Raw genomic sequence first — 25142 nt, 5'->3', positions numbered from 1 at the left:
ATTGTTGCCAGCTCATAGGGAAAGAGGCAGCAGCAGGGAAGGCCAGGTCCACAGTTCAGGTGCAGGAAGCAGTAACTACTTTGAGTTATCTGAGTCAGGTCTAAGGCTCAAAGTTCACCAATTTCCCAGGAAGGCAGTGATAGAGGCCACACCCCACGATTCATCTCTCAAGCTACCAAAAACGATACAGGTGAGAACATCGGGCCTCATCTCTTTCCAGATATTTCAACAAAAAAGCTCTGTAATTTGTCCATTTCTAACCTATAAGAAGATCTGATTTTAGCTCAGTTGGTAAAATAGCTGCCTGCAATGCAGGAGACTCCAGTTTGATTCCTGAGATGGGAAGAACTCCTGGAGAATGGATAGACTACCCACTCCAGTATTTTGGGGCTTCCCTGGTGGCTCAGACAGTAAAGAATCTGCCTGCAATGCAGGAGACCTGGGTTCAATCCCTGGGTTGGGAATATCCTCTGAAGAAGGGCATGGCAACCCACTCCAGTATTCTTGCCTGGAGAGAATCCCTATGGACAGAGGAGCCTGGCAGGCTACAGTCCATGGGGTCGCAGAGTCAGCCATGACTGAGCGACTAAGCATAGCACACAGCAACCCATAAGAAGGATTCTGTCATTGAAATAACAGCAACAATAACAACAACCAAAAAAAAACAAAAAAACAAAAAACAGGAAATACATCATTGTCTATAGAAAAAATGTTTTAATTTAAATATACCCTCAATTTAGCCTAGGCAGTGGGAATTTCTTGAGTGTATGTGAATGTCTGTATGTGCACTTTATACTTTAAACTTTCTGGAGATTATCTAGACGTTTCATGTACTAATTCTGGCAGGATTTCCCTTTAAGGATGTCCTGCAGAGAATTTGCTACTCATAATTTTAAGTAAAAATTGACGAGTGCTTTTTCAGCCCAGTAGGAGTCAGCTATGTACATGTCACAAGACTTGGAGGAAACCCACACACCCTCCTATTTTCTTCCACAAAGTTAAAAAGGCTGCAGTTGGGAGGGACCCTCAGTTTTGGTGGCCCATTCTGTACCTCTTGGAGGTAACATATGAATGTGTTGGAGGGGAAAGTAAATCATCATATATTCTCCTTTCATCCTGTTTAAACTGTTGGAAGAAGCGGCTTTAAGAAAAAGTAAGTTTTGTTTTCTTCTCCTTAATGTTGTCTTTGCATTTCTAATTTTTTTTTAAGTGCAGGAGATTCTTATAAACTTTCTCATGGCTACTTAAAGGAAACTTTGTGGTGACTTGGTTTTACTTGGCAAGCAAGTATATATCTTGAAGTTTCTTAGAAACTTTTTAAAAGGCATTTGAGCCAGCAGTTATCAAACTTTATATGCTGAGCTTTTCAGATTTCTCAATTTGATGCCATGTGTATAAAGGCAACGTAGTAGCCAGATAACTCTTTTGCGTTGTCTCCTGAGTTCTGAAAATTGTCTATAATTGGAGATACAACTTCATTGTATTCATAAAAAAGGGAATGACTTGATTCTGGGGTTTTAATTGGCTTAATTTATTTGAATGACTAACTTTATCACTAAGGATATTTTATGGCTGGATTTATATATCCAGAGCACAATTTAAAGTCATTTACAGATTTTGAGTTAGTGAGATTCCTGCTATTAAAAAAAAGAAAAACTGCCTATTTTTCACAAGCAGGCATAAAGACAATTCCTAATGTTAGGCTTTCTAAGATTGAATTAAAATGTCTGTGTGTCTGACCCATGTGTAATATGCTGAATGAATCTAAAGCACTGCTTCTTGAAACAGATAGTATTATGAAAGCAGAAGTATGCTTCCCATATGTGTTTATACTTTTTCCCTCTCTAATCAGATTCTTTTTGGTGTCTGTAATCCATTTGAAAACCAAATGCAACTCAACTTGTCAATTTGGGTTTTGGAAATGTGGGAACCAAAAAGAATCATTAATAAAATGTGTAATTCTTATAAATAAAATGTAACAAGTCATTTTAGCTGTCATTTCACATTCACAATATTATCATGTATAGGTTCTAAGATTTTTATTAGCAACATATATGGGTTAAAATTTAGCACAAACAATTGCAGATATACACATCGCACAGGATATTTCTTAACATATTTGTTATGATATGTGCCTAAAGCCATAATCCAAACTGCTTGGTGGGAAAGGTAAACTCTGACATCTGTTTTCTACACTTGTTCTATTTATTCCCATGTGTTGTCATTAGCTGCCAATTCCGGGACTGTTCTACCTAAATAAGAGCAGCAGATTTGTGCTTTAATGTAACATCACCTCACTGACAAGTCTACCTCTTATTTTTATTATATTTGCCAACAATATTCTGAGTAAAGTTGGATTAGTTTGGGTTGCTTAAGCAAGGCTAGCAACTTTCTACTATAATATTGAAAATAAAAATTTCTCTAGAACATGCTGCATAAGCTTAGATTTGTTTTTTCACATTTTCAATCTAGGAAATGACCTCTTTAGAATTGAAAACCAAATACTTGGGTTCACATGGAAAGTTCTGAATCAGATGTCAGTTAAACAACCTTATATTTCCACGTTCTTGTAATTCTCTTTATCCTTTCTGATTGTCATCATTTTTCTTGGTTACCTTTTGGCCCCCTGGAAGGAACTGTGAATAGGAAGGGAAGGAGAAGGAGGATACGGGACTCCTTCCTGCCACAACAGCTCAAATCCCTCCAAAATTATCAGCTTGAGCACTATCTCCACAATAGACTTGGGATCACAGATTCTCTTAACAATCTGAGAATCAATGGACATGTCTCAGAAGAAAAAAGGCACATGGTATATAAACTTTTTATCCTTAACATTTCTGGGGTTGATATACTCTTGAAACCTGTTCTTGAGTATTCTTGAGGTGTCCTGATTATGAACTACTATTCTCTATGAAACCTGGAGTTGGGTTTATGCAATCTTTAAACGGATTAAGGTGGAAGTATGTCTGACTCTCTCAATTTACCCAAGGACAGGAAAGGTTAAGGCAAAGATTTTAGCTGAAGATGACATTTAAGGGTTAATTTTTGAAGTAGATACATAGTTAATCCATAGTCATACTTGTTCTGGACAGCATGTCCACTGATATAAAAGTGGAAGATTCAAATATCAGAAGTTTCTTCTGTGGAGACTAATGCTTAGAAAGGAAAGGTGATAGAACTAAGCCTCTAGAGACCCCAGAATGTGGAACAGGTGACTGAAGGGGGACCTACCTATTCTCCGGCCATTCTCCCAAATCCCCATACTGACCTATTGGTAGATTGGGGCATAAAAGGAAAGATCTAAACCAGTGCCCATTATCTCATATCTTCTACTTCAGGGTTCACGGACTTTAATCTTTCCTTCCTTATTGGCTCCTCTCATCATCATATACTTCTGCACACAGTATATCATCTATGAGGACTTGTCTAATCATTGCCCAGAAAGGGTTCAGCAGGGCAAAGTCTGGATGGCTCCTTCCAGCTGGTTTATAGATTGTGCGATGTCCTCTGAGTTGCTCCCTCTTGACAACTGAACTCGCACAGTGTGATAACCTAGTGATTGCACTGTTTTCATCAGTCACGTTTTTACAAATGGGTAGACTCATTCATCGGAGAAGGCGATGACACCCCACTCCAGTACTCTTGCCTGGAAAATCCCATGGATGGAGGAGCCTGGTAGGCTGCAGTCCATGGGGTCTCGAAGAGTCGGACATGACTGAGCAACTTCCTTTTCACTTTTCATTTTCATGCATTGGAGAAGGAAATGGAAATCTAATCCAGTGTTCTTGCCTGGAGAATCTCAGGGACAGGGGAGCCTGGTGGGCTGCCGTCTATGGGGTCACACAGAGTCGGACACGACTGAAGTGACTTAGCAAAAGCACAAAATCATCATTTAAGCATATTCAAATCCCCCATCTTGAAAAGCTTCTGCTTCATTACCAAGCTTTTCCAGTTTACCCTCATTCCTAAGCTTTATAGATCAATGTCCTGAAAGTATTGTCTACACTCTGTAAAGAATCCCCATTTTCTTAGCCCTCACTTCTCAATCTATTGCTGTCTGGCTTTGATCCTCATCAGTTTTCCCCAGCTCTCACTGAGCTGATCAATCGCTAGTGTATTGCTAAATCCAGCAGAAATTTCTTATTCTCTTCTTACTGTTTCAGAACCATTTTACCTTAGTCTCCACTTTTCCCATCTTGAAACACTCTTTACCCAGAGCTTCCATCATGTCCAACTCCTAGTTTTCCTCCCACCTCTAAGACCACTACACTCAGTCAGTTTCACAGATTCTTCTTCCTCTTTCCTTTATCCTAGACTTCTTTTCTCTTTCTGAGCAATGTCACAGCTTCAGTTACAGTCTATTCTATATGCTTAGGTGTCTGAAATCTTTATGTCCCGCTAAGATATCTTTCCTGAGCAACAAACCTCTATGTCTGATTGTCTGCTGAATATAGGACTTCCCAGAGCAGGTGTAGACCTTAGTGAATACAATGGAGTAAATGCAGGGACATGAAGGGCAAGCCAGGTAGAATTTTGACCTAGAATTTGCCCTGGGATCCCTTTCAAAATGTCCAAGGAATTTATGTGGTTTCCTCACTCACTCTTTGGACCTGACTGAATAGCTCTCCTTGACTTTCCCACAGTCCTCTCAAGTCTCATTTTAATCTAAAAGTAAACTCATCAACCAACTGCCTCCCATACTTTCCACCCTCTTCCCCCAAGTATCCTCGTACAGAAAATGACACCATGATACAACCAGTTGCTCAAGCCAGAAACTGGAGGTGAACTGACTCCACCTCTCCCTCAATTTATATACCCAAAGAATCTCCAAATTCTGTTCACACTACCTCATCCACTCACCAGCTTCCCTCCTTCATCACTGCCATCGCCCTATTTCAGGCTGCCATCCTCCTTTATTTGGTGAACAGTAGTCCTTTCATGGGTCTCCCTGACTCCAGAATTGCCTTCTTTGGCTTCACTCCCCATACTGAAGCCAGAGTGATTGACGTGAAACTATTGGTCTAAAAATAGATTTGATTTTGACCATCTCTTACTTCAAGCCTTTTCCTGACTCTCCACTGGCCTTAGGATAATGTCCAGATTCCTTCTCAAAGTTAAAGAGAAGCAGCAGAGTTCAGTGGGCTACAGCAGAAGTTCCAAAACTTTAAAGTGCTCAGGAACCACCTTGTTAAAATGTCTATTCTGATTCTGTAGGTCTGGGTTGGTGCCTCAGTTGTTGCATTTTTAACAAGTTCCCAGGTGATACTGATAATACTGGTTCATGGACCGTACTTTTCATGCTAGATTGGCTGGAGCTCAAGTCTCTGTTGTATTCCTCACTAAATCTGATAACTTAGAAGAGTCACTTAGCGTGCACACGTGTGTGTGTGTGTGTGTGTGTTATTGTCCTTGTATATGAAATGAAGATCATGACAGTATAAAATTTTCTTAGGTTTAAAATGAGGAATAAATGTGTTATATTAAAATTACAACAGTGTCTGGCACAGAATAAGTATTAAGCACAAGTTATTTTTCTTACTAGTTAAGACTGAACTGGAGAAGGAAATGGCAACCCACTCCAGTATTCTTGCCTAGAAAATCCCATGGACAGAGCAATCTGGAGGACTACAGTTCATGGAGTTGCAAAGAATTGGACACGACTGAGCAACTGAGCCCTGAGCACAAGACCCTGAATAATTTAGCCTCTATAGTCTTCTCCAAAACAGTTTTTACTGTTGCACTGACGGGCACACCCAGGCATGCACACATGTGCGCACGCACACACACATAACACACACATAACACACTCTACTTCTCAGTCACAGCAAATGACCTTCAGCAAAGTAGGAATTGAGCAAATGCCTCTTTTCTGCCAGGCCTCCATGGGCACTTCTCCACAGAGCTCTCTGCCCACAGACCTAACTCACCTTAGTCATATCCAGGTGCTCCTTTCTCTGGAAAGAACTTACAGACCACCCTCTACCCAAATCTATGTTTGGTACCACTTCTTCATATTCTCAAACTGCCAATGTACCCTCTTGGGCTCACATTATAGTCTCATTTATTTCTCTTCTATAAGACTGTATGCTTTATTAGAGCAAGGGACTACGGCAATTACTGCTGAATTTCTAGCATTCTACACTCTGTTGCAAGTTTCTGATGATCAGTAAGAAAGAATGCATTTTATAGACACATTTTCAAAGACCATAAAATGAGACATGGAGACAGGGAACAAAGATTTAAGATCTGATGTAATAGAATGAGCTTCTCTGCAAATGCTGCCTCTGGGTTGCACTGTTAACCCACTGGAAAGGGGTGGGGGGAGTTTTAAATTCATTAAATAAATATGCAAGGCTAAAAAGTCAGTGCAAGAGTGATAGTGTGATACAGAGGAAAGAGTCAAAGCTTTGAAGTCTGGTCCATGTTAAGTCCTCTGTGAACTTGAGCAAATTAGTTCGCCTCAATTCCTTAAATGGAATAAAAATACCCATCTTGTAGAATTTTGTTTTAGAACTATGCTACCCGTAAATTCTGCTTATACAATTCTGCTGCTCCTGGACCTTAAGATTTTCCTTTGCTTATTCATTTTGCCAGAGCAGAATTATCAATGGACCTTGAGTTTTATTTTGCAGTAGACCATTTGGATGTATCAGGTTCTCCCCTCTCATTATTTAAGAATACACTTTAGGTTTTATTTTCAATTTAATTGCAATGAGAACATGCACTGTAGACGATGGGGAAATCAGCTTCTGGGATTCTTGCTTTCCAGCTTGATTCTGTTCTCTTTAAAGATCTTTTATATTTAATTATTCTTGCTGACAATTTAAGTAAAATGCCATTATCATGCAATTCCTAATACTTTTTAAAAGTCTATTAATAGCTGTCCTGGTCAACGTATCAAACAATTTATCATTTTCCTGACAGAGTCAAAAAGTCATGTTCATTCCTTCATGTATTCACTTTCATTCAAGTAAAGTCAGTATAGTATTAATATCTATAAAAATATTGGTCAAGGTTATCATGAATCTCTCCACTGTGCTGATAACCATTTCATGGGTGAACAAGGAGATGCCTATGATAAATTTTGACCAAGGCTTCTCAGTATAGAACAATGCTTTGACTTTATGTAAAAATTTTTTCTTCACATTAAATTCAGCATTTCTTTAGCAGTTCACAGATGTAATTTGCATGCAGGGAGAAAAAATGCATCTGACACCAAGCTATCATGTCACCTAAATGAAGTTGTAAAAATTATTTCTGGCCTTGTAATTACAATCATTCTATTAATTTGATGCCTTAAACATTTCTACACTTACACTATTACAGAAGATTCTAATCACTGAGTTTTTTTTTTATAAAATGTATTACTACAATCTAATTTTGTTCAATATTTTTCCTTATTTTCAAAGTGTATATTATGCATTGTACAATTTAAAAAGTAGTGAACAGTAAAAAATCTTTTTAAAAATCTGTAACATTAATCAATAATTTTAACATTTGAGTATATTTTCTTCTAAACTTGTTTTCTACTCTTCAAAAATATTTATGTGGTCAAGATCACATTGATTATTTAATTCCTACTTTTTTTCCATTTAAAGCAATATTAGGAGCATTTTGCCATGTCATTAAGTAATTTTCCAAACACCATATTAATAATTTCTAGTGTTATTTTAATACTCTTGCCTGGAAAATCCCATGGAAGGAGGAGCCTGGAAGGCTGCAGTCCATGGGGTCACTGAGGGTCGGACACAACTGAGCGACTTCACTTTCACTTTTTACTTTCATGTATTGGAGAAGGACATGGCAACCCACTCCAGTGTTCTTGCCTGGAGAATCCCAGGGACGGGGGAGCCTGGTAGGTTGCCGTCTATGGGGTCACACAGAGTCCCGGACACGACTGAAGTGACTTATAAGCAGTAGCAGCAGCAGTGTTATTTTAAAAGTCATTTAGTAAATAATTTTATATTTTTTAAGCAGTGTGCAGAAGTTCTTTTCAAACTCTCCAGGTTCGATGCATGATACTGGATGCTTGGGGCTGGTGCACTGGGACGACCCAGAGGGATGGTATGGGGAGGGAGGAGGGAGGAGGGTTCGGGATGGGGAACGCATGTATACCTGTGGCAGATTCATTTCGATATTTGGCAAAACTAATACAATATTGAAAAGTTTAAAAATAAAATAAAAATTTTTAAAAATCTACAAAAAAAAATAAAAAAACACTCAACAAAATATAACAAAAAAACACAAAATGTATTTTATGTTTTCTGTAAATGGAAAAGACAGTAAATATTTTAGATTTCAAAAACTATTCAACTCTGCAGTGAGAGTGCAAAAGTAGCTACAGACTGTAAATGAAAGAGGCTGTGTTTCAATAAAACTTTATAGACCCTGAAAATTGAATGTCATGTAATTTCACGTATCAAAAAAGTTATCCTTCTTTTGATTTTCTTTGATCACTTAAAAATGCAAAAGCTATGTTTAGGCCTCAAGCCATGAAAACACAGATTGTGGCTGGATTTTTGTTCTTGAGATGGAGTTGGCAACCTGAACTCAGCAGCCTAATACCAAGAACCTTGGCTTCAGCAAGTTTGAAAAAGTTCCATGAACACAAAAATGTGAATATATTGTTAAGGAGAGGTAAATAATTTTTATTAGGTGCTAAGATATTCTTTTGAAAGGATCAAATATTTGTCTTTATTTAAGTAAAGTAGTATTTATTTATCTTTTTTTTTTCAAAAAAAATTTTTTTAAACTTTACAATATTGTATTGGTTTTGCCAAATATCAAAATGAATCCGCCACAGGTATACATGTGTTCCCCATTCTGAACCCTCCTCCCTCCTCCCTCCCCATACCCTCCCTCTGGGTCATCCCAGTGCACCAGCCCCAAGCATCCAGTATCGTGCATCGAACCTGGACTGGTGACTCGTTTCATACATGATATTATACATGTTTCAACGTCATTCTCCCAAATCTTCCCACCCTCTCCCTCTCCCACAGAGTTCATAAGACTGTTCTATACTTCAGTGTCTCTTTTGCTGTCTTGTATACAGGGTTATTGTTACCATCTTTCTAAATTCCATATATATACGTTAGTATACTGTATTGGTGTTTTTCTTTCTGGCTTACTTCACTCTGTATAATAGACTCCAGTTTCATCCACCTCATTAGAACTTATTTAAATGTATTTTTTTAATGGCTGAATAATACTCCATTCTTTAGCTAAAAATGTTTAAAAATTACTGCTGTAGATAATAGACCCGAAAGCACTTTGTAAACCACATGTGTGTGTTAGTCGCTCAGTCGTGTCCAACTCTTTGTGACCCTATGGACTGTAGCCCGCCAGGTTCCTCTGTCCATGGGATTTCCCAGGCAAGAATACTGGAGTGGGTTGCCATTCCCTTCTCCAGGAGATCTTCCCAACCCAGGGATCAAACCTGGGTCTCCCGTATTGTGGGCAGATTCTTTACTGTCTGAGCCACCAGGGAAGCCCTTGTAAACCACAAATCATTATTAAAATATCTATTAGTACTTTGCTTATGATACTTTTCATTCAGACACCAAGTGATCTGAAAAAAATTGATTAATGAAAATAAATGTAGGCATTATCAGAATTCAATCTGAAAAACTGAAACTCAAAATTCAAAAATCTTATAAACTGTAATCTAAAGAGGGACTAGATAACAAGTTAAATTACTAAAGACATTTAAAATAGAATTAATGGTTATTCTAATCGAGGTAATTAAAATATTTATTGTTTTTTGACTGAGTCAAGAGCTTAGAAACACTATTCATTCCTTCACTTAGTTTTTGTTAAGTTTTAAACTACAAAGTTAAAATAATCAGAGAATCCTAATTTACCATTCTGATTAATAAAAACTAGCCTGTGTATGGAGAAGGCAATAGCAACCCACTCCAGTACTCTTGCCTGGAAAATCCCATGGATGGAGGAGCCTGGTAGGCTGCAGTGCATGGGGTCGCTAGGAGTCGGATGTGACTGAGCGACTTCACTTTCACTTTTCACTTTCATGAATTGGAGAAGGAAATGGCAACCCACTCCAGTGTTCTTGCCTGGAGAATCCCAGGGACGGGGAAGCCTGGTGGTCTGCCGTCTATGGGGTTGCAGAGTCGGACACGACTAAAGTGACTTAGCAGCAGCAGCGTGTGTGTGTGTGTGTGTGTGTGTGTGTGTGTGTGTATTCTGTCTTTTCTCCTCTCCTGCCACATGCATATGCACACAGCACAACAAAAGGACTTAGGAATAAAGCCACCTTTATTGGAATGTATGTATGGATTTGAAAGTCCCACTTACTCATGAACCTCTCCTTTCAGAGTTCTAGGACAATTGTGAAATAGATACAGTGTCATATATGAATCAATTTATCATCAATGTTTTTATTGTTAAGGCTGGGTTAGAAAACAGAGCTATTCCCTGAGACTGTGCCTCCCAGCCTGAACTGAGCTTATTTGCAGAGAGGTAGAGAACTTGGACTCAGTGCTCCTTCCTATGGCTGGGTGGCTGCAGTGGGCTCCCTCCAGAAGAGCAGAGTTTAGGGCTATGCCTTGGCAAATCCCACTGGAGGGAAGTGGGAGATACTTGAGTGGGGTCCTTTGCCCAGTTGCTTCTCAGTTAAGTGACTCCCCAGGTAGAACAGAATCAGCAAGTGAAGGGACAAACATTTCACCTCCAAAACTTTCCAAAGACAAATTCCTTTACATGGCCAGTATAGAAATCTGAGAGAAATGAGAGATTCCTTAATATGATTTTTAATTCAAAAAATATTCCTGCTTCTTTGTATAAATGTAAGCTCTGCCAGAATTCCAATAAGGATGATGCTATTAAAGTGTTGCACTCAATATGTCAGTAAATCTAGAAGACTCAGCAGTGGCCACAGGACTGGAAACGGTCAATCCTCATCCCAATTCCCGAGAGAGTACTAAAGAATGTTCAAACCATAGGACAGTTGTACTCATCTCCCATGCTAGTAAGGTCATGCTTAAAATCTTGCATGCTAGGCTTCAGCATTACTCAAACCAAGAACTTCTAGATGTCCAAGTTAGGTTTAGAAAACGAAGAGGAACCAGAGATCAAATTGCCAACATTTGCTGGATCATAGAGAAAGAAAGGGAATTTCAGAAAAACATCTACCTGTTTCATCAACTACACTAAAGCCTTTGACTGTGTGGATCATAACAAACCGTGGAAAGCTCTTAAAGAGATGGGAATACCAGACCACCTTATCTGTCTTCTGAGAAAGCTGCATGCGGGTCAAGAAGCAAGTTAGAATGTTGTATGGAAAAACTGGTTCAGGATTGAGAAAGGAGTATGACAGGGCTGTCTGCTGTCATTCGGCTTATACCTATATGCTAAGCACATCATGAGAAATGCTGGGCAGGATGAGTTACAAGCTGGAATCAAGACAGGTGCAAGAAACATCAACAACCTCAGATATGTGGATGATACCACTCTAAAAGCAGAAAGTGAAAAGGAACTAAAGAGCCTCTTGATGAGGGTGAAGGAGGAGAGTGAAAGAGCTGGCTTAAAACTAAATGTTAAAAAACTAAGATCATGTCATCTGGCCCCATTCAGTTCAGTTCAGTTCAGTCGTACTTCAGAAAGAGGAAAAGGTGGAAGTAGTGACAGATTTCCTCTTCTTGGGCTCCAACATCACTGTGGGTGGTGACTGTAGCCATGAAATCAGAAGACAATTGCTTCTTGACAGGAAAGTTATGACAAACCCAGACAGTGTGGTGAAAAGCAGAGACATTACTCTGCTGACAAAGGTCCATATAGTCAAGGCTGTGGTCTTCCCAATAGCTATGTATTGGTGTGAGAGCTGGACTGTAAAGAATGCTGAGAGCCAAAGAATTGATACCTTCAAACTCTGGTGTTGAGAAGACTCCTGAGAGTCCCTTGGACTGCAAGGAGATCAAGCCAATCAATCTTAAGGGAAATCAACTCTGAATACTCCTTGGAAGGACTGATGCTGAAGCTGAAGCGCCAGCAATTTGGTCACCTGATGCCAACAGCTGACTCATTGGAAAAGTCCTTGATGCTGGGAAAGATTGAGGGCAGAAGGAGAAGAGGGCGTTAGAGGTTGAGATGACTGGATGGCATCACCGATGCAATGAACATGAACTTGGGCAAACTTCGGGAGATGGTGAGGGACAGGGAGGCCTGGCCTACAGCAAGCAGTCCATGGGGTTGCAAAGAGTCAGACACAACTTGGCGACTGAACAACAGTAACAATTGTAATTTTAGTTTAGTATAAATTTAAGTCATCAATGTAAATTGTTGAAATGCCAAATAAGAGAGATTTTCAGTTGAAGGTATATGTCCCAGGCCTGCTTAACAGTATGGTCTTCGGTTGACCAAGAAGAAAACAGTAGGCTAAAATTATTCATAGTGATGTGTAGCTGAGTTTTGAAAGTTCTGACATGTAACAGTAAGTGCACCTATCCAGGTATGGACTACCCTCCAAGTGTGGTCCCTCTACAGCTGTAGCAATGATCTCTGGCCTAGTCCACACCCCCACCTACTGCTTCCCTCACAGCTGTGTGGAGTCCTTGCTGCTTCTCCCCACCTTTACTTAAAGACTCGTTTTTATTCCACCTTCAAGCTACAGATCTAAACATGCACATGGGTGCCCAGTTGTGTCCGACTCTTTGCAACCCCATGAACTGTAGCCTGCCAGGCTCCTCTGTCCATTGGATTCTCCAGGCAAGAATACTGAAATAGATTGTCATTTCCTCCTCCAGGGAATTTTCCCTACCCAGGGATGGAAACTGCGTCTCCTGCTTTGGAAGGCAGATTCTTTACCACTGAGTTACAGCTCTGGAAGAAGCTTTAACTGACATTTTCTAGAAATTTCCTAATTCCAGGGCATCCTGTGCCTACATCCAAGTATGTCCAGATGCCCTCTCCTTTCTCCTTTCACTGCCTCTTATCCACAACATTTAGTGAGTGACCAGCTCGTGTTGATAATATGCTAGACACGAGCTAGTTTGGGGCCAACATAGCATCTATCCTGCCTGAAGCTCCGCTGAGCAGGAAGGACAATTAACTAGGGCTGTGGTGCACAGTGTGTGCTGACATACGGAGAGCCATGGAGTTTTAGAGCCAGGACTCTGGTCTGGTGGCAGAGGGATGGAGTAAAGTGCTTATTTGTAAGTCTCTCCCATGCCAGAGTAGAAGTTTTGCACAAGGAGAGACTCCGTTTTACCTTCACTGCCAAGCACTATGTTAGGCACTCAAGAGCTCTTTGTGAAAACTATAGAAATAAAGTTCACCATGTTCAGAGAACCGTTTGATGTTGTTGGGTTTAAAACTGAAGAAATCAGGTCAACGCAGATGCCAGAGTTTGAAAGGTCTGAAACTCTATGCTAAAGAACTTAGACCAGGGATAGGTCACAGAGAGCAATGTGATTCAAAGACAGTCATTTAAAGACTCTGGCTCAGTCTGATTTCTAAAGTGGGAGGGGAGTGGCAGTTTGACCCTAAATAGTTAAGATCCTATGGCCAAAGCTTCAGCTTTCTTCCTGCATTCATTCAACACATACTTAGGCCAGGCTCTCTTTCAGGTGCCAGGGACACAGCCTGAACAAGGCAGAGGGCTCTGCTACGGCTAGTGTGACAGGTTGGCAGGCCTTAAAAATTCACACATTGAGTGAGGCCTGGGGTGAAAATGAAAATAAAATCGTAACCAGTACTTGTCAACTAATACTGTGAACATTTGGTTTCCAAAGGAATGACAACAGGTTTCCCCTTTGCTTTATACACAGAATTAGCACAAGCAACCTGAGATCCACATACTGTATTGCCAAAGCTGTAACCCACAAGTGCTGAGTGAAGGTGTGACTACTTTGGGTCCAATCATTTTCCTTCGACAGATACCAAGAACTGACTCTGGTTAAATCTCTGAGACTGAGAACAGATAAAAATTAAAGCTGATTTTAAAGATTACCCTATAACTATTTCAGTGGCCACCCACTCCATCACCAACAAATTTGAAACTGTCAAGGGAGTAGCTTGTAATTACTGATTAGTGTTATCAACAAAGTATAGGATATAACCCTGCCTTGTATCTTTTTAAATCACATTCTGGGTAGGAAGATTATTTTGCTTCAGGTATAAATACTAGGAAAATTAGTTAGCCTTAATCTCCACTCCTTCTCCAACCCAAACCTAAACTCCCTCTTCATGGCACATAAACTCACACATACATACACACAAACACACACACCACACATGCACACACATCATTACCTCAATTTTTTAGGTGAGGATGCGGAATATAAAGCTTTTCTTCCCAACTGCACAGTTAATCAGTAATAACTATAACAAAGGGCTTCTCTGGTAGCTCAGAAGCTAAATAATCTGCCTGCAGTGTGGGAGATCTAGGTTTTATCCCTGGGTCACGAAGAGCCCCTGGAGGAGGGCATGGCAACCCACTCCAGTATTCTTGCCTGGGAAAATCCCAGGGACAGATGAACCTGACTGGCTATAGTCCATGGGGATGCAAAGAGTCAGACACGCTGAGCAACTAACACACACAACTATAGCAAGAACCAATAGAAATTGAATTGTCTCAAATGTTCGGGGGAACATGTACTTGCTTTTGAGGCTAATGACATGGTTTTGTACAGCTAGTGGCAGCCTGCCTTCAGGCATGTAATGATCGTCTCTCTTCATGCATGTGAGGCTGTAACCTGGACACAGTGAAAAGGTAGAGTGCCAGATACAGATAGTGCCAGCACTAAAGAGCCTCTTGATGAAAGTGAAAGAGGAGAGTGAAAAAGCTGGCTTAAGACTAAACATTCAGAAAACTACGATCATGGCATCTGGTCCCACCACCTCATGGCAAACAGATGGGGAAACAGTGCAAACAGTGACAGACTTTATTTTCTTGGGCTCTAACATCACTGCAGATGGTGACTGCAGCCATGAAATTAAAAGACACTTGCCCCTTAGAAGAAAAGCTATGACAAACCTACACAGCATACTAAAAAGCAGAGACATTACTTTATCAAAAGTGTTTCATCTATTCAAAGCTATAGTTTTTCCAGTAGTCACGTAAGGATGTGAGAGTTGGACTATAAAGAAAGCTGAGTGCCAAAGAATTGATGCTTTTGAACTGTGGTGTTGGAGAAGACTCCTGAGAGTCCCTTGGTCTGCAAGGAGATCAAACCAGTCAATCCTAAAGGAAATCAGTCCTGAATTCATTGGAAGGACTGATGCTAATGCTCCAATACTTTGGCCACCTGATGCTAAGATCTGACTCATTAGAAAAGACTCTGATGCTGGGAAAGATTGAAGGCAGGAGAAAGGGATGACAGAGGATGAGATGGTTGGATGGCATCATCGATTCAATGGACATGAGTTTGAGCAAGCTCCGAGAGTTGGTGATGGACAGGGAAGCCTGGGGTGCTGCAGTCCATGGGGTCGCAAAGAGTTGGACGTGACTGAGCAACTGAACTGAAGTGAACTTCACCTCTTCTCTTTTTTAAAAAAATCACAGCAGTAACCAAAGCTGTCATTTCACACAAAGTTTTTGCCTGTGTTTGTATGAAAACAGCCATAGCAAATGGCTTCTATAATGAGCCTGGAGATCTGAATTCTGGATGAAGTTTTTTCAGTGACCACTCTGTAAGCTTAAAAAAAGTCAATTTGCCTTCCTGGACTTCAGTTTTTCTCACATGATAGATGAGAGGAATAAAGTAGAGAATTTCAAAAATCCCTCTCAGCTCCTAGATCTAGTGGTACTGTGAAATGGGCTGAAATCAGAAGCACTTTTTAAAGAGAACAAAAAATATCAAAATGACTGCAGTACTAGATGCTTTCTCTCTAAATATCTTATTGTATCTATAGGGGATTCCTTTCTCCAAGTTTCTCTATAAATCTTCTACGTCTCCACATCTTCCTTCCTTCTTTCTCTATCTTTCCTCATCCTTGTCGTAATGACTGAGATTTAATTATTTTAGTAAACTATTGAAGTAAAGATTGGCTGGTTGTACAACTAATATATTTGAAAGTGGAAGTCAATTCTTTCTCTTTCCTTTAGAGAAATGAGATCATGCAGAGCAAAGTTGAGAGACTATTTGTGAAATTACCAAAATGGTGGTGCATGTAAGACTCTTTAAATGGGTCACAAACTGGCATTAAATTTTGGCTGATTTTAAAGAAAATCTAATTTCTATTTAACAATTTGGTCCTAAAGTTCAATCTTTACTAACTAGTAATTTAGTCTGAATTTTATTAAAATTTGTTTTGATTAGCAATGTGGGTATTTCCTTTTAAGTATTTACAAAATTTTATTTGGAAGATAACATTCCATTTTTCCAGAAAAAATACTAGATCTATAAACATCCTCTTTGGAGTTTAGTTTCTATCCCTGTAAAATAAGGAGCTCAAATTCATCTATCTCTTCTAGTCCTTATGTTCTATCATCAAAAACAATTGACTTAAGTAAGTTCAGTCTTTTGATTTGTGTTAAGATTTCATTTAGTTTTTAAAATAGGTCATTTGGTACAAAATTCAAAAGGTACAAAAGACTATATACAAGCAGAAAATAAATCTCACTACCTTCCCAGTCTCTTCATCACTGTTTTGAGTTTCTTCAAGAGTGACTAGGTATTTTTAAGTTAAATGTTGATTAATGAGAAGGTAAGCTTTTTTTGATCAGTACCAAATGTTATAGCACTATTAGGATAACAAATTATATATATTCTTAAAATTTTCTATCTACCATTAATTCCTGTATATTTCAGCAAGGTTTAGTTTTCCATAACTCATAATGGTTTTAAGGTATTTTGATATATATTATCTAATTTGCTTCAAAGCACCATCTATGGGTATGATTTACAATATTCTACCTTATAAGGCAGAACACAAATGTCATATTTTTCTGCCATATATGTATTTAGATGCTGCCAAAATGCCAAATGGGATGATTAGAGTAGTTTTATAAACTGGTTCTTTGACTTGTCCATGCAAAGGTCATGAAAATGATCAACTGAGAGTTAAGAATTTCGAGAATGAGTGGAAATTGTGTTCCTATGAAAAGGGGCACTTATGCCTTTTGGTCAGCCCTCAGTGGCGGACTCCTGGGATTGCCACCCTCACCCATGATCTGTGAAGGACCAAGGAGAATCCCTACTAGAGGTTCACAGGAATATAAAGGCTGCAGTGACTATTACTGTTGAAAACAGAATTAAAAGGTCTAAAGAGGCATCTACTCCAAACCTGTATCCATCTATTAAACTGTTGGTAGACTTGCAAAGACAAGACATTTGCTACCCTCTGACTTGCCCTACCAGTTCAGAGGAAAAGAAAGAGTATCCAGTGTCTCCTCCTTAGAAATTAAGGGAAGATAGTTTATACCTGGCATGCTTCTAGTCTCTAGAGATTCATAAGGATGCCTTCCAACAGAATATTCAAAACGGGAGGTACTTCAGCTTATTTTCTTGATCTTGAGTCATCATCACTTTCAGTAAAAAGTGACTGTAAGTTTTATCTGAGACACTTTAAAAGATCATCCAGTAAGTGCTGGACACTTTCAGGCTCCATGTGGAGTGCAGAAATGAGTAAGATAAAGATACAAACTTAAGTGGGTCTCTGGAAGCACTACTAAGAACAAAACTAGTGAAGGTGATGGAATTCCAGCTGAGCTAATTCAAATCGTAAAAGATGATGCCGATAAACTGCTGCACTCAATATGCCAGCAATCGGGCAAACTCAGCAGTGGCCACAGGACTGGAAAGGATCAGTGTTCATTTCAATCCCAAAGAAGGGCAATGCCAAAGAATGTTCAAACTACTGTACGATTGTGCCTCGTTTCACATGCTAGCAAGGTTATGCTCAAAATCCTTCAAGCTAGCCTTCAGCAGTACATGAATTGAGAACTTCCAGATGTACAAGCTGTGCTTAGAAAAGGCAGAGGAACCAAAAATCAAATTGTTGACATTCATTGGATTATAGAGAAAGCAAGGGAATTCCACAGAAATGTCTAATTCTATTTACTATGCTAAAGCCTTTGACTGTGTGATTCACAACAAACTGTGGGAAATTCTTAAAAAGATGGGAATGCCAGACCATCTCACCTGCCTGAGAAATCCGTGTGCAAGTCAAGAAGCAACAGTCAGAACCGGCCACAGAACAACAGACTGGTTCCAAATTGGAAAAAGTGTACATCAGGGTGTATATTGTCACCTGCTTATTTAACTTATATGAGGAGTACATCATGTGAAATGCCAGGCTGCATGAATCACTAAGCTGGAATCAAGATTGCCAGAAGAAATATCAACAACTTCAGATATGCCACCCTAGTGGCAGAAAGTGAAGAGGAAGTAAAGAGCCTCTTGATGAAGGTGAAAGAGGAAAGTGAAATGGTTTAAAACTCAATATTCAAAAGTATTCAAAAAAAACTAAGATCATGGCATCTGTCCCATCACTTCATGGCAAATACAAGGGGAGAAAGTGAAAACAGTAACATATTTTCTTTTCTTTGGCTCCAAAATCATTGCGGACAGTACTGTAGCCATGAAATTCAAAGACACTTGCTCCTTGGAAGGAAAGCTATGACAAACCTAGATGGCATATTAAAAAGCAGAGACATCACATTGCCAACAAAGGTCCATCTAATCAAAGCTATGGTTTTTCCAATAGTCATGTATGGATGTGAGAGCTGGACCATAAAGAAGGCTGAGCTTCTTTGATGCTTTCAAATTGTGATGCTACAGAAGACTCTTGAGAGTCCCTTAGACTGCAAGAAGATAAAACCAGTCAATTCTAAAGGAAATCAACCCTGAATATTCATTGGAAGGACCGATGTTGAAGCTCCAGTACTTTGGCCACCTGATGTGAAGAACTGACTCATTGGAAAAGACCTCAGTGCTGGGAAAGAGTGAAAGCAAAAGGAGAAAGGGGCGACAGAAGATGAGATGGTTAGATAACATCACCAACTCGATGGGCATGAATTTGAGCAAACTCTGGGAGACAGTGAAGGACAGGGAAACCTGGCGTGCTGCAGTCCATGGGGTAGCAAAGAGTCAGATATGACTTAGTGACTGAACAAGAACAAAGATACAGTGCTTGCCCTCGGTGAGCCCACATTATGGTCATAAGGAGTACAATGACCTCCTCCTCCTCCTCCATCATTTACAATAGGAGTTAGAATATAAAAATCATCTAAGAGAAACACAACTTGTAAATGTAACTCATGTACTTTACATATACATTATAATGTAAATTCATATATCTTAAAATGCAAAAATGTCTGCAGCTTTAAGTTAATACTTGAAATAGAACTTGTTGATAGATTCTATTTCAGAAGGCCCAGAAAAGAGCTCCTCTTCCATCATTATGTTTTATGAATTAGAAGAAGGTCATAAACCAAAAGAATCTATAATACACATTAATGCCAGGATACATAAAAACCAGTATATTATATGGTTAGACTTGTCTTATTCTCAGAAAAGAACTGTGTGGTTGATTGTGAACTCTTACTTAGTGCCCTCAGTTAAATGACTGAAAGTTCTTCTTAATTTGTTTAACTGGAGTTGTCATTTTTAAGCCATTTTTTGACTTAGAAAACTACTTTATAGGGTCTATTAGATAAAGGATACATTTATCATTTTATATTGGCCACTTTCCAAATAAAGCATACTCTTCACTTCATTGGAGAGTTTCTAATATTATTTTTCATCAGAATAGAAGTGGTTTCTCATATTTTAAAACATATTTATTGGAAGAAAAATCATGGAAAGCATTTTTTGCTTGATTCTTCTATATTCTGAGTAGCATTACTTTTAGGTTTTCATGATTACATGGAGTTAAGATGCATTGACCAGACTGTTGTGATTAGAGCACTCAGCTCATCTTTCCTAAATTTCTGGGTCCACGGTTATTACCCTAACCTGCTCTCAAGCCACTGTGTAAAGTGAATATGCTTATCATCTTCTTAAGGTGAATTAATTGAGAAGGATAGAGTTTTCTCATTACTAATTACGGAAGGAAATTAGAGTTTATTTTAAAACACCAAGAAATGAAAAGAGCTGTCTTGGTTTTATAGTGATCAAATCACAGTGTCTTTATAACACATGACATAGAACTCAAAAATTGAAGGAAAAAAGGTACAAAAGACATTGCATTTCCTGTCTGATGAAGCACATTCCACTAGGCCATAGAAAAATTCTCCTGTGATCTTGTAAATTCAAATACCTGGCCCTGTAAGGAATTCAGCTGACTAGCATGTGTTAGAAATTCAGTCCTTCTAGAGTAGACTTAGTTTCTACAGTGGCAGGTCACACTTCTTGCTAAATATACTTGTATTTCTCAACAGATGCAAGAAGCAGCAGGTAGAAACAGTGTTAAGTAGACAAATCAATGAGTTCCCTCCCCAATGCTGAGAAAACTACTCCGGCTCAGATGGGGTTTCCCTGGTGGTGGTAGAGGTAAAGAATGCCCTGCCAGTGCAGGAGACATGAAAGATGTGGGTTCAGTCCTTGGGGCAGGAAGATCCCCTGGAGCAGGAACTGCCAACCACTCCAGTATTTTTGCCTGGAAAATCCCAGGGACAGAAGAGTCTGACCAGCGATGGTCTATGGGGTCTCAAAGAGTCAGACATGACTGAAGCAACTTAGCACAGCATGGCACACAGAGCTCAGATACTGACAGTAGATGGTGAGCATGAAGAAGATGACCTCAAACAGAAAAGAAGACCAACCAAAGCAAAACAAAACAGAACCAAAAAACTCTCACAACTACTATCTTCAGTATTCCATACAGTACTTGAATTTTTCAAAAAGCTTAGAAATGGGTAAAGGAAATATTCTCTAATATTTACATCAGATCTGGAGTTATGTTTAGATTAGAATCCACTTCCAGGAAATGAGGTTGATTTGGGGGATTCACAGGCAGGAAATACCCTGCCACTACCATGTGCAGACTCGATGTGAAACACATTTACATAAACTACCACATTTAGTTCAGTCCTTGTATATACCGGGATTCCCTGGTGGCTCAGAGGTTAAAGCATCTGCCTGCAATGCGGGAGATCTGGGTTCTATCCCTGGGTTGGGAAGATCCCCTGGAGAAGGAAATGGCAACCCACTCCAGTACTCTTGCCTGGAGAATCCCATGGACGGAGGAGCCTGGTGGGCTACAGTCCACAGAGTTGCAAAGAGTCGGACACAACTGAGCAAATAGTCTAGTCTTGTATATACCAAACCCCAGCACTAAATGAGAACTCAAGACTTTGAGGAGATCCTCAGGGAACCTAGGAACAGTATTTGCTCTTCCAGAACAACTTTCACAGAAATAACAGCAAGTTGACAGGGAGTAGAAGGGAAGACAACCTATACCTATTGAAATGATAGTGGTTCCTTCAGGATAAAAACTGAGACAAGCCTAATGATGGATTTAAAAGCAGAAATTTGGTATTTCAATAGGCAGAGGCCTAGATAATGCAGTTTCACCTTAAAAGTGGTATTCTTTATGTCTTGACATTTTTCTTACATCCCAGTGAGGAAAAGACTCAAGGATGGTATTAAAATCATGTATTTTTAAGAGCCCTACTTTTTCTATTTTGTAAAGAATATAACATTTGATAAAATATGGTTATTCTTACATAGTACCATGAACTACATTTTACCTCTGTGTCAGTAATAGCTGCCATAACTACATGATTCTGAAAGTAATCCCTCTAAGAATACAAAGCAGTTGTTTTCTTTGTTAGTATCCACAGAACAAATTAACCAGATGGAAAGCTCTTGTCAGCTGTTTTGTTTCATGGGAGAGCAGTGGCATCAGCTCTCAGGAGAATTCTCATTTGACCTCTCTACACAAAACATTCAGCTTCCAACAAACTGAGCTTGTGAATACACCCCTAGAGACTAATATCAAACATTCCACCACAATTCTATGATGCTTGTTTTAGGTTATTTTTGATTAATGGCCTGAAGTTATGGCTTTAGTTATTTTTAAAATTGTTTGTTGAGTTTTCAAAAGTAGTGTTTGAGGGGTTATGAAAATAGCCTCCTTCTTCAAAATGGGAGCTACAGTTATAATTGCACATTTTCCATCAAGTCGAGTACACCTACAGCCAACTCACTCATGTCTCTTCCATCCCAACCTCACTTGATACTTCAGTGGGACCATATGCTGCTAATGATGTTCTCATTTCATAGTTAAGGAAAGTAAGTGCCAGAAAGATTAGATTGTTTCCAGCACTCATTTCTATGCTAGGGCTAAAGCAACTACTGCAACAAACTATAGCCTCTGCATTCCAACCCAGTATTCTCTGTATATTATGTGTTGGGTTATAAGGAAAAACCAGATAATAAAGTATACACAGGTCTACTCAACTCCACCATCAGAACTAGGAAAAGAAACAAAGGAAAAACCTAAGAGTATAACTTTATTAGTTATTCTAACTCCTTAGTATTTTCAAATCTGAGAATTTAAATTTTTCTACTGTCCAGTTCAGTCGCTCAGTTGTGTCTGACTCTTTGCGACCCCATGGACTGCAGCACACCAGGCTTCCCTGTCCATCACCAACTCCTGGAACTTGCTCAAACTCATGTCCATCAAGTCGGTGATGCCATCCAACCACCTCATCCTCTGTCATCCCCTTCTCTTCCTGCCTTCAATCTTTCCCAACATCAGGGTCTTTTCCAGTGAGTCAGTTCTTCGCACGAGGTGGCCAAAGGACTGGAGTTTCAGCTTCAGCATCAGTCCTTCCAATGAATATTCAGGACTGATCTCCTTTAGGATGGACTGGTTGGATCTCCTTGCTGTCCAAGCAACTCTAAAGAGTTTTCAGCACCACAGTTCAAAAGCATCAATTCTTCGGCACTCAGCCTTCTCTGTAGTCCAACTCTCACATCCATACATGACTACTGGAAAAACCATAGCTTTGACTAGATGGACCTTTGTTGGAAAGTAATGTCTCTGCTTTTTAAAACACTGTCTAGGTTTGTCTATGACAAACCTTCAAAGGAATAAGTGTCTTTTAATTTCATGGCTACAGTCACCATCTGCAGTGATTTTGGAGCCCCCCAAAATAAAGTTTCTACTGTAAAACATCTGCCCTAGTTTACACAGACTGTGAAGGATATATTTCTTCATATATCCCACTTAACTCCACCCAAGTTCTGTCAAATTCAGTCACTCAGATAACACTTCAGTGTAACAATACTTTAGCTAACATCACAGATTTCAGAAGACAATGACCTTGGAATCTTGGTAAAGACATGATTTGTCTCTGAAAATCATATTCACAGGCTGGTGCAGCTTCCAACAGAAAACTGAAGTATCTGATCATAACAGTTCAAAAACTGTTAATGGAAGCTTACTGGTACCCACAGTTTAGAGAGAAACCCTTTACTAATATCAATAGATTAGCCACCTTCTGCTGTTTCCTTGATACCTTCCTCAGCTGGGATTTAAAGGGCATTCTAGCTGACTTCTTCAAAGAAAGTGAAAGGACCCTCCTTGCCATAGACAAGAAGCTTCCTTGGAGCTTCACCTTCTGTTCCCTAATCTCTATCTCAGTCCTTGGATATATTTGCCAAAGATATAATAGATATGAATTAATTTACTATTGAAGTCAACATATGCAAATTCTTAACTTTTTTATTCTTGAACCTTTATCTTTTATGCTGTTGATAGAATCCTCTATGTTTTCATTAGGACTTGTCTTGGACTCCAAGCTCATGGGAAATAGGAAGTTTTCCATTCATTCATTTCTTCAGTCATAAAGCATGTGCTGAAGCCCTGCTGTGCTCAGACATGAGACACACAGAAGCAGGCATCATCCCTCCCTTGAGGAGCTTAGAAGTGAGAAAGACACACAATACAAATGTGGTGAAAACCCACATATGTATGAACTAATGAGAGCAGCTTCTGTGTCCTCAGAGATCTGAGAAAGCTATAGAGAAGGATTTTTAGCTGGACCTTGAACCATGAGGAGGTGGACAGGGTAGGGGGTGAGAAGGAGAAGATCATTGAAGATAGAAGAAAAGTCATGTGTGAAGGCTCAAAGGTATAAAAAGACATAGTGCATTTGAAGAATAGGGAGTCACGCATGCATACTAAGTCGCTTCAGTCGTGTCCAACTTTTTGTGACCCTATGAACTGTATTCCGCCAGGCTTTTCTGTCCAAGTGATTCTTCAGGAAAGAAGAATGGAGTGGGTTGCCATGCCGTCCTTCAGGGGATCTTCCCAACCCAGGGATCGAACCCAAGGCTCTCATGTTTCCCGCATTGGCAGGCAGGTTCTTTACCCCTGGGTCATTGGAAATGGCTAAAGCATAGGTGAAGGGTTTGGGTGTGTGTGTGTAGTGTGTGATGTGCAGTGTGTGTATGTGTGTACCACATGGCCCAAGGTTAGGGAAGGGATAAAGAGACAGTGAGAAAAGTAGACAAAGTAGTAAATGGTCTCTATGCTAAGTAATGGACTTGGTTTTATAGTCAAAGAAGTTGTCATGTTTTTCTCCAGAGAAAGGAGATGATCATGAGTCTGAGAAAGAATTTTCTTGAGCATTGTGATGTTCTAGAATTCCCAGGGAAACTGATCTTACTTAGAGAGCAAAAGTCATCTAGTAGAAATGTGCTTGGTTCCACTCAATAGAATGAGAAAATTTTAATAATATCTTCAATTCTATGTAAGCCACTGTTGTCCATCAGAGATATAAGGGGCGGGGGGTGGGGGGCATACAGAATGATTTAAGGAATGCTTCTGAAGTGGAATCCATAAGATATGGTATGGCTTCCCTGATGGCTCAGTGATAAAGAATCCGCCTACCAATGCAGGAGATGCAGGTTAGATCTATGGGTCAGATGCAGGTTGGAGAAGGAAATGGCAACCCACTCTAGTATTCTTGCCTGGAAAAATCCTGTAGACAGAGGAGCCTGGCAGATTACAGTCCCTGGGGTCACAAAAGAATCAGACATGACTTAGCAACTAAACACCACCACCACAATAAAGATATGTGGTGGGGAACAGGCAGGGAGGGAGGAGAGAGTAACTGAAACAAGTGCATTGGCAGACAAGCTGCCATGGTTATACATGTATCACCATGGTTTCTGTAACTCGTTATAGAGCACAGAAAAATATACTTCGCTCAATGAGGCTTCCAAAATGCT

At 39.6% G+C, this 25142-nt stretch overlaps 1 protein-coding gene across 3 annotated transcripts in view; it reads left to right on the top strand.

Moving 5' to 3' along the window:
- The window catches only part of FHL5 (four and a half LIM domains 5), a 57530-nt gene continuing 32388 nt past the window's right edge, over positions 1 to 25142 (top strand). For 2 of the 3 annotated variants that reach the window (XM_061427786.1, XM_061427783.1), the window contains exon 1: positions 2 to 190. The gene's annotated coding sequence lies outside the window, so the exon portion shown is untranslated. Of the gene's footprint in view, positions 191 to 930; positions 1154 to 25142 lie in introns of all 3 variants that reach the window. The other variant, XM_061427785.1, reaches the window with a different exon arrangement.

The sequence above is a fragment of the Bos javanicus genome, chromosome 9 (genome assembly GCF_032452875.1).
Source record: "Bos javanicus breed banteng chromosome 9, ARS-OSU_banteng_1.0, whole genome shotgun sequence".
Classification (NCBI taxonomy): Eukaryota; Metazoa; Chordata; class Mammalia; order Artiodactyla; family Bovidae; genus Bos; species Bos javanicus.
This window is presented reverse-complemented; position numbering and strand designations above follow the sequence as displayed.